At 35.1% G+C, this 10574-nt stretch overlaps 1 long non-coding RNA gene across 2 annotated transcripts; it reads left to right on the top strand.

Moving 5' to 3' along the window:
* The first annotated feature begins 348 nt into the window (after positions 1 to 348).
* Positions 349 to 10172, top strand: LOC139076045 (uncharacterized). Of its 2 annotated transcripts, none has more exons than XR_011527276.1 (3): positions 349 to 675; positions 8389 to 8604; positions 9865 to 10172. It is a non-coding gene; the product is annotated as an uncharacterized lncRNA (long non-coding RNA). The 2 variants fall into 2 exon arrangements; XR_011527275.1 differs by having other exon boundaries at positions 8400 to 8604; positions 9865 to 10171.
* The last annotated feature ends 402 nt before the right edge of the window (positions 10173 to 10574 follow it).

Below are 10574 nucleotides of genomic sequence, written 5' to 3'. Positions count from 1 at the left end.
TAATTTTTTCTTGTCTGACATGATATGCAGGAAATGGAATTATTTTCTGCACACACAAAGCTCACTGCTCAGGGTGGGAGTTAGAGGTGGAGGGAAAGGTGTCAGGAGATTTTCAGGTTTCTCCAAAGGAATCATGGGTTTAGAAAGGTTGCAAAGCACTGCTGCAGTGAGATGGATTGGTTTCTGAAGCAAAGTAAGAAAAGAAAACCATTAGGTCCAACTGTCACTCTTCCAACTGAACATTGAAACCACTTGGGAAAAAACTTTGAGTGAGGTTTACAGTCATAAGCAACATTGGTGTTTTTGAGGTTTGCCTGTGAATCGCCACTTAGCTGTACCACATGCTTCCTAGAGATGTGATTAATTGTCATATTTTAAAGCTTTCAAAAGGGTTAAGTTGCCTGTTATACCAGGCTAACTTATGAAAAGGTTTCTGTTCACTCGGATTAGTGAATTTGTGTGTTGCATTATGGCTTAGTGCCAGAGGATTCAGGAGACTGGGCTTTCCATTCTACTTTCACAATGATGTGGTGTATGAACTGGACCAGATCCCTGAGTATTTTATCTTTAAGTCTTTGCGTATCATACATTGCATGCAAGGGTGATTTGGCTCAAAGTTTGTCACCCATCGACTGCCAAGGTTCATTTGGCTGATTGACCGACTTGGCCAACTAGGTAAGTGTCTTCTTCCTCCTTCCTTCTTTGTACTGAAGATAAATACGGTTGTGTAATCCAAAGTGCCAGTGATAGCAGTAACGGTAGTAATGGCCGTAGTAGTCTTACAATACATCACTGCCTAATGTGAGAGAGGAAACTGATTAAGGAGACCAGAACATCAAGCCTAGTATTAAAACAGTGGATCTAGAGACATGAAGGCTGATTCTGAGACCTAGTTCTCCCGGTTCTGTGAACTCCATCGGGATGGTCTAAGCTCTCAAAGCTTCAATTTCCTTGTTTGTAAAATTGCGATGATAATAGCTACTTGATAGAATTGTTTTGAGAACTAAAAGAAATAATATTTTTAAGCACTAAGATCATGCCTGGCATTTTGTCCTGAAGATGATGGGATCCACTGCAAATTTTTAAGTAAAAGAATGATACAATTAAATTTATTTTTTAGTAATGTGAATGATGAGTTAGGAGGCACATAAAAATTGAAAACAGGAGATTTGAAGGAGGGAGACAGGTGAAAAACTTACAGCATAGTTAAAAAATTACATGATCTTAAATAAAGCAGAAGAAGAAATAGAGAGAATGAGACTTACCTGAGTGATAAGAGAGTAAATTTCTTAAGAGTGAGCCCCATGTCTTATTCATCTTTATGTACCTAGCACCTAGCACAGTGCTGAAAAAATATTTCTTATTTGATCATAAAATTGACTCAATTTTATTGAATGTCATCAAAAAAGGTAATAAGGTGAGAAATTTTGTAATTCTAACTGAAACGTTTTTCTATGTTTCCTATTACCCTTATCTCTCTCCCTCCTATTTTCTACCTCCAATTTGGGGAGCTAGGCATTTTGCCTTCTTTTCTTTGGGAAAGGGGCACCACAGGAGAAAGTAGACTTTAAAAATGTGATAAAGTTCATAAGTTTTGATTTTTCAAAAGAGCTTAGGCCTATTTGGAAGACCACATGATGAATCAGGGTCAGTATATCCTTCACAGAGGTAAACAAAGATTCCTTATCCTGAAGGATGGAGAGATTCAGAGGGGACATGATGAGACCTGGGGGCGTCCTGGAGCATTGGGAGTGGGCTGAGGGTTGAGCAACCTGGAAAAGTTTGGAGGTAGGAGAGCAGAGGAGACTTCAGCTTCTGTCCCTGGTTAGTGCCTGGAGTACGAGTGGGAACAGGAAAGCTCCAGTTCCCACCGTCAACCGGATCAGGAGGCTTAACTGTGGTCTGGGTGGCGTAAGCCTCACGGAGCTCATTGTGTCAGAGGATGGCGTTGCAGCAGGAGGTACATCCAGGACCTGAAAACACAGCAGAGTTTTCCACAGATCGGAGCAGGCCCTACAGTAGAACTTCCCCCACACATAGGTGTGACTTAGAGGAGAAGCTGGGGGGGGGGGGGGGGGCGGGGCTTAAAGAGGCCTTAACGATGGGAACGAAAGGGGAAGGTGGGAGGGTACGGTACCTGCCAAATGACCAATGACTGAAGTCGAAAAGGGAACCAGGATATCTGAGTGGATGATAGTGTAGATACCCACTGACAGCCAGCTGCTTTCTCCTACTCCATCCTGATACCTTGACTCTTTGAGTTCTTTGAACCTACTGTTCCCAGAATTCTGATGCAACCCTGGGAAGCAGAGAAAGCTGAATTTGAATTAACTCGAATTATTACCTTTCTGCCACTCAGTAGCATGGAAACTCACAACGTAAATTGAATTCAGTTCTAAGAAAACAAAGAAAAATTCTTGAAAACCTCCTTTTGTTAACTGAGATTCAAGCTCTCTATATGAATGAGGTTTTAGGACATATTACTAGAAGTAGAGTAGGCATTGCGTTTAAGTTGCTGCATGAACACACTCTGTGTTGCACAGATCAGAACACATCTGAGATACAGGTTCAATCTAGGGACTTAATTTTCAAAAGTGTATTGCCAAATTGGAGCCTGATACGGGTGGAAAGAGAATAAAAATCATGCAATCTAAGAAATCATACAAGGATCTGGGATCCTTAGCTGGGACTCCAGCAGTTTTCTAGTAATTAAAGAATGCAATGAAGACCAAGGGTAGAATTCTGGCTAACTTTTACGTAGCACTTACTATCTTCCAGGCACTGTCTCAAGAACTTCATAGACGTTTACTGCTGATTCTTATGACCAGAGCAATAGGTACTCTTATTATCCCCATTTACCAGGTGAAGAAATGGAGGTGTGGAGGGCTTACGTAATTTGTCCAAGTTCATACGGCTCATAAGTGACAGAGCCAGGATTCAAACTCAGTTGTGCTCCACGATTCACGGCCTCACTTTGCTCCCTATCGTGTTCTGAATTAGTGTAATGAAGAACTTTTCAGTTAGAAAGAAACGCTGGCCTCAGGAGGAGTGATTTCACTGAGAGTGGATCAGGCAGGTGTCAGGGATGGTATTGAGAGATTCGAGATTCCAGGGGAGAGGGGCATGGTGCAGAAGGACGCCAATGTCTCTGATTCTGAACCTCAGGAAGGCCATTATTCCCTTGACATTTCATTTGTTGGTTAAAATTTTTAAAAATTCGGTTTGAAATAGGCTTTTTCTCCCTCAAGTGGCATGTGAGACTCACTCAAGAAAAAACTGCAAAGAAAATCTAGCTCAGGTTATGAAGCACTCATTCTATGTACATAGTCGTAATTAGAAGTATCCTATTGAAAATTCACAGACTTTTGTAAGTGAAAATATTTTGTTTATGTAGCTACAGAAATAATTGAGGATAACTTGGTGAAATTGTTTTCAGATTATTTTATACTTAAATTTTTTTTTTTGGTGGGGATCTCTCATCCCCTGATTGTTGATTCTGTTGGCTGAATTTCCAGGGGTTAGTTTTCCCCACATGTTTTGGAATTTTGGTTTGAGAGCTCATTTTGGGTGGTCCTCCATCCATCCCCCTTTCTTCTATCTGTGGTCACCTATCTGTCTAACATACCTGAGATTATCATGGTTGGTCCAGCCTTACATCTCATTATGATAGTGGGAATGTCACATGCGGTGGCCCATGAAGGCCTATCCCTTAGGAACGACAATAGCTTGCAGTACTTCTGGAATACATTCAGAAAGTGGACGTGTGTAATGAAATGAGCCCAGAACTTGTTTTAGGTATGCACTAACTTTTTCAAGTATGCAGCTACATAAAAATAAAGACAGGATTGCATTTTGTTTTGGATTGAACTTTATCAAAAGTGGGTTACCATTTTAGAAAATCACGTTACTGACAGTCTCTCCACTTAGGCTTCTGAGTTGCCAATTCTGCTCACCCCATCAATCTGCTTTTGGAGCTATCTTATTTACGGTGATTGCTATGTAGAGTTGCAAAAATCTAACAACTTCCTTACACCTTTTACTGTAACTGTGACCAAGGCTTTACATATTGAAATTATAAATTTCTTTCCTCCTATTTATCCTTTATATCAAAGTTAGACTTACATCAGTTCTTTAAAATCTATGTGTAGGTAGGTTAATTTGTTATAAATTTCATTTGGGGTAAAACAGAGGGCATTACAAAATACTTATAAAATGGAGGTTTGAGGATTTCTAGAGCTTTCATTTTGTTTTGAGTTTCTATAACCTCCAAAACCTCAAAATGAAACCAAGCCAAAACCTCTCAATTTAAAAACCAGGGCTTCCTTGAACCTTGACTCAGGTTTACTAAAAACCTATACGACAATTCACAAAAGTTAGTAAGAGGTAAGGTTTCTGTGGAGGACAGTGTGAAGCAAATATCAGGTTTAGGAGAACTCATTATAAAAATAAAATTTTACTTTCTCAGAATATTTTCAGAAACTTTTCTGTTCACACGGCATGTTCTGAAAAGCGAAATAAATGAGCAGCAAGTGCTGTGGCAAGACTGCTGTGTTGATACACATTTCTACTAGGGTTTTTATCTATATTTTCTCCTTCTCTGATTCTCTTACCTGGATGGTTTGATATCAGGGGATAAATTTATCTTCGAGATAGCTGTGATGAAAAAAAGACAACCTTCCTTTTTCAAACTCAACATTGCTTTGGGCCTGAGGGGCATCTATTCAGTGGAAATTCTTTTACCTTTACTCTATTGCCCTCTTTGAAATATCTTTTCTCTCTTTATTTGCACTCTTTCCAGTCCTCTGTTATACATCTGAAAGAATAAATGGGCAAAAATGTCTTATGAAAAAAGAGAATCGAAGCTTAATGAGTGGAGAGTCATCTTGCCAAATAATAAAATGTATTATTAAGCTATACTGAATAGAATAGCATGTGAATGGTACAAGAACAGGACACATAAAAGAGATATTACAGAAGCAGATTTCAGTTTATGAAAAATTATTATGATAAAAATGACATCAGAAGTGAATACAGAAAGATTATTAAATAAAGAATGAGTATACAGTAGACAAAACTCTGAGAAGAAAAAATTTTCTTCTTACTAAATATTTTGGATTAAAATGAATTTAACAGAATTAAACAGATTTTTTTAAATATAAAAAATAGCGAAAAATATAGATGATTAGTGCCATGATCTCAGAGAGGGAAATAACTCTATAAGCAAAAATAGAAGGCAAAACCAATGGAGGAAATCACAAAAGAATACATTGACCACAGTAACTACTTTAAATTTTGTTTTTATTTATAGTAACAGCAATTTCTGTCTTTATTTGTGCTTATACTATGCTAGGGTAATGGTCTCCAGACCTTATGAATGTGCATCTCCAGCATAAGAGCACAGCTGCTGCTTACAGGTGTCCAGCTTGTGTCCTATGTGAGGACATGATAACTACGAGAGTGCCATTCACATGTTTATTATTTTGAAATCTTTTTTATATTTTTAGGTTTCAAAGATAGGCTCTTTGTATCCTTATGACAGTTCCCTGACCAATCAAGCAAAATATCTTCTCATAAAGAGTAGATAGATGTTATTTTGCTTTGACTCATGAAGAAGAAACATGTTCAACAAACAAAAGACTTTGCTGATATAACGATAAACAATGCTTCTAAACCTAGAAGCTATTTTTCACATTCATGTGCTCATAAGAAAACATCTTAAAATGAAAAAGAAAAATTCCCTATTGGTAAAATTTAGCTAAATTCTGTGTTCCATTTTGCAGTTCACGGTATTGTTATTTTACTAAAATGATACTGCAGAGTTTCCAATTTAAGTCTAATAGTACTTTCATCTGACATGAATCACTATATAAGTCATATTTATTTACCATGACCACATAATGATCTAATTATATCATAGTCATTATTTATTGGTTGCTGTGAAATGTTATCACACGATTTTATTTGGTGTTAAAGTTTAATGACTCACTAAATAAAGGTAATTAAAAAATTTTGCAGATTCTAAGGTCAATGTATTAAATGATCACGTTATCTCTGTCCAGATATTCAAAAGATAAGAAAATAATGTATCACAGAAAATGAGAATCCACTAAGCAATAAAATGAGAGAAAATTCTTTGGATCATTGAATGCTAGAGTGAAAAAGGAAGAATATCTAGTCTCAGAAGAACCTAGCAAAGACACTTCACAGAGGTAGCAAGTGGTGAATTCACCATCTATTTCCTCTGTTATAAGAATGGATGAATTCCTTTAAAAAAGTGAGAGAGAAAAAAAATCATGTGGAACCCATTAAATGAACTATACTTCCTGTGATCCAGGTCCATGTCCATGTATGTGAATATTAAACAGCAGAACTCTCTTGTGGCGATTAACCGTCTCAAAAATGACAAGATTATCTTCCAGAAGAAAGCATAGACAGGAAGTTTTTTGGAAACTTCTTAAACAAAAGTTATGACAAATGGTGAAAAAAATTCTAACTCCTGTTACCTTATTTTTTAAGCTGAACACATTCTTTCTAAAAAAAATTTTCTTCCGTAAACCCTTTAAGGATGGAAAGAAAACAACTGAATACAGAGAATGAGGTCACAGATTGGCAGATTTTTATCACTCAGTTGTTGTAAAACAGGAATAGAGGGAACTGCACCACGGACATTTTATTAAGTGTTTAAAATTTAAAACTTTTGAAAAAATATATAATTACTAGTGCTATAGAAAATAAATTATCTGAAGATGAGAAAATATTAACATGTTATTAGTAAATGTATACTGCAACTAATTACTTGCTTAGCAAAACAATTTAGCATTCAGAGAATAATCAAAACTGATGACAATGGGAATCTTCTTCATTTAGTAGGAACCATAGCAAAATTTGGTAACATTATGACTGACAATTCTGCATAATACAAACGTCAGGAATAAACAACAATATTGCACATTATTTAGGGGATGAAATAAAAATTTAAGATTATAGCAGATGGAATGAATGAGATCATTTAATAAGATGAGCAATGCTAATTATTATTCAATTATTTTAGGTACAACCGGTGGCATGATGACAAACTGACTCTCTTAAAAAAGAAAAAAAAAAAAGCCCTGATTTGTTGCATTTGTCAGTTTCAATGGTGTAAACACTCCTTTGGCTGATCTCAAGCTCCCAATGGTTTAATAACTGGCTCACAAAATTCCTGAATACGCAACAGTAGGCTTTTACCAGCCAGTGCAATTTGGCTCCTACACACCGCGTACACGCGCAATCTAAGCCATGTAGAACAGATGACAATCCTTGCTAGATCCGTGAATTTCAAAATGCAAGTCTTCTATTTCTACATGAGATCATTTTGGGCAATTTTTTCTAGTAGGTGATATAATTAAAGAAGGATTGTAAATATTTTTAGTAGACTATTTAAAAGATAAAACCTGGAAATCTAAAATCTGGCTACAATAATAACATAAATGTACACAGAAAACATAACAAATTACAATTGACAATGTTTGAAAATGATAGAATATCCTATATGTCGCTTTCTGTGCAGTTTTTAAACTAGGGGGAAATGAGACAGCAAAAATCTCTTTGACATCACTGAATACTTTTTATATTGCACAAACTATACAACTGTTTTTTAGCCTTAATAAAAATTAAAGAATGTTGGAAACACATTTACCAAATATAAGTATTTAGTCATCATTGAATTTGCAATGGGAAATGCAGTTGGTAGCATCATGTTACTAAAAACACAATTAGAGGGAGGTTAAAAAGTCTTTTAGAGTTTTTTATGGCCTTAATGGAGTTGTAAATTCTAGGATAGAAGCCAAAATATAATTGAAGAACTATCAACTTTTATATGTATTTCTTTGGTACTAATTTATCATATTTTTTAAAATGTTAGTTATAAGCAAAATATTGCAGAAACTGCAAAAGACATAATATCTTTGAAACTTCAAGGAGATTGAGAAATTCCTTTAAAAAAGAAATTGTGATTTTTGTGAAAAATATTTGTGTTGCTAAAGAAGTTGTACTTTCTTGACATAGATATGAACCTCTCTGTTGTAGACAAAAATAAAAGTGAGAAGACTAGTTTTGACTGGGAATCCCAGAATCGACCCATCTCTGATCCAAAACCAAAATTTCCAAGTTAAGAATTCTGGTTTTTATATTGGATCTGATAATATCATCATCATTAAGGAAAGTTTTATGATGCTGAGAGAATACTATGCCTGTTTCGGTGTTCTAGATAACACATCATTTGAGGAAAAATAAGGAATATGAAATACTACAGCTACATAACAAGTTACAATTGGTGTCAATTGATGATTATAACAGAGAATGTGATATTGATGGGTCGTGAATATCTGAGAAACTAAAATCTTTCAGTTTTTTTCTAGACTCTAGATTGATTTCCTCGGAAATATCACAATTTCAATATCGAGATGTTTGCAGCAATAAATTACTGGACACATTTCCAAACACTCTTCTAGCTCTAACGCTACAAGTAACTTCGCTACTTTCAGTTGCCAGTGAAGAATATAGAGATTCAAAATTAAAATGTACTTAAAACTACTTAAGTTCTGCTACACCTCAAGAAAACCAGTAAGTAATTCTGAGATGATTTTTGTGAAAAATGAGATACTATAGCAAGTAAGCATTGAAATCACCATAAAGAACTTCATTTCTGTAAAACGACTATTAAAAATACATATTCTGGCTGAGCTATTGTAATTATTTTGATTAAATTTTTTATTTTCTATTATTTTATGCTCAATAATTTTATCTTTGTAGTTTATACAGAATATTTCAGTCCTTTTGTATTTTGTAGAAATAAAGGATATACTAATTAAAAAACTTTTAAAGAAAGAGCACTATTTCTAATTTGTCCATTGTGTGGGCCAGCAGTATTCCTGATTATACACATTTATTTATTTACACATGGTCATGTATGGCTATATGTAAATATTATACACAAATACATATTTTTAATGATGTGTAAAAGATGAAAATGAAAATTATTGTATTTTATTTGTTTTATTGTGTTTATTTTTGTATTATTATTAGTAGTAATAGTATTTTATTTGTATCCCAATAGATATAAATGTTTTATTAACAGGACTGTGATTGAATATGCTTCACTAAAACTTTAGCTATTTTTGAGAGAGTGTTCAAAGGACTGTTTCTTAAATTTATTTCAACACTATGTTTTTTACTGAGTTAATATTAGTTTACATCATTGTGAAATTTCAGTTATTCGCTACTGCTCGTCCGTCACCATGTAAGTGCTCCCCTTCACCCCCTGTGCCCACCCCAGCCCCCTTCCCCTGGTGACCACTGAACTGTTCTTCAGCACCAATCTTTCATAGCTGTCAGAGCTGAAAATTTTCCTCAGAAAGATTTTAAACAACAAATTTGAGTATAAACATCTATCATTATGCTTACAGCAAAAAATGTAAGTGCTGGTTGAGTATCCGGTGAATTTTAGCGTCTGAGAAAAAGTCTGGAGATTTGTCTACACACATTAGATGGTTATGTAGACCCCTCTGCCAGTCCTAGTGCCTTCATGCTCCCATTAGAAATCAAGATAAAATGTACATGTGGGGTGTAAGTCTGTATGCGTCAGTCTTCTCGTTCATTTCACTTGTGATGGCCAATCTCTTGGCAGATCTGATGAGTGTTTAAAGTGGGTAACAGGAAGTAGTCTCAACTCAAGCCTGCTATTTTCTTGCTGTTCACTTATGTTTGCACTGATAATAGTATGTTCAGTCCACATTTATTAGCACGAAACTTTCTAGACACGTCTATATTTAAAGGCTGGTTTAAGTAAAGCTGGGTCTTATAACCTATAAACCTATTTTTTAGGCACATGTAAATGGCAACACTCGGAAATCCTCTGAAAAGGAAGGAAGACAGAAGGGCAGCACCATCAACCTTCTATGTTTTACAGGCCCCATCTTCTCTCAGGATATCTCCTATACCTGCTGTGTGAGCCAAGCAAAGGCCCCAGGCTTCATGTCTATGTTAAGTATTGGTAAAGTTTAATTTCCATATTTTTAAAAAACAAAATAAATAAAAAGAGCTATTTCAATATTTTTTTCTCTGCTCTCTTAGTGAACCAAATGTATACCCTGGGAGTATGCGCCTTGTCCTATACCAAACCCAGACAATTGGAAATGCCCTTAAACTAGGAAAGGCATTAGGATGTTGAGCTGCCAAAAAAGATGATGAGTGTTCGTTATGATTATATATTTTGTGTATTATCACTGGATATGTTACCAAAAATAAAAACTTCAACAGATGTTGCTTCTTGAAAATTAAAAATTTTAGAATATATTTGGCATATAAAAATGTAATACTATAGAACAAATTAAGGAACAGTTTTACAACAAATATGATAGAAAATGGGTGAACATCCTATTTTCTTACAATCAACAAACTTAATATATAAAGACTACTTACAAAGTAATTTTAAAAGCTGCTGGAGAAATAAAAAAAAAGTCACAAACATGAACAGATGATTCACAGAACTACAAATGACTGGGAAATATTTAAAAACCTCACAAGTAATCAAA

This window comes from Equus przewalskii, chromosome 15 (assembly GCF_037783145.1).
Source record: "Equus przewalskii isolate Varuska chromosome 15, EquPr2, whole genome shotgun sequence".
Taxonomy (NCBI): Eukaryota; Metazoa; Chordata; class Mammalia; order Perissodactyla; family Equidae; genus Equus; species Equus przewalskii.
Note: the sequence above shows the minus strand (reverse complement) of the source record. Positions and strands in the feature narration are given on the sequence as shown.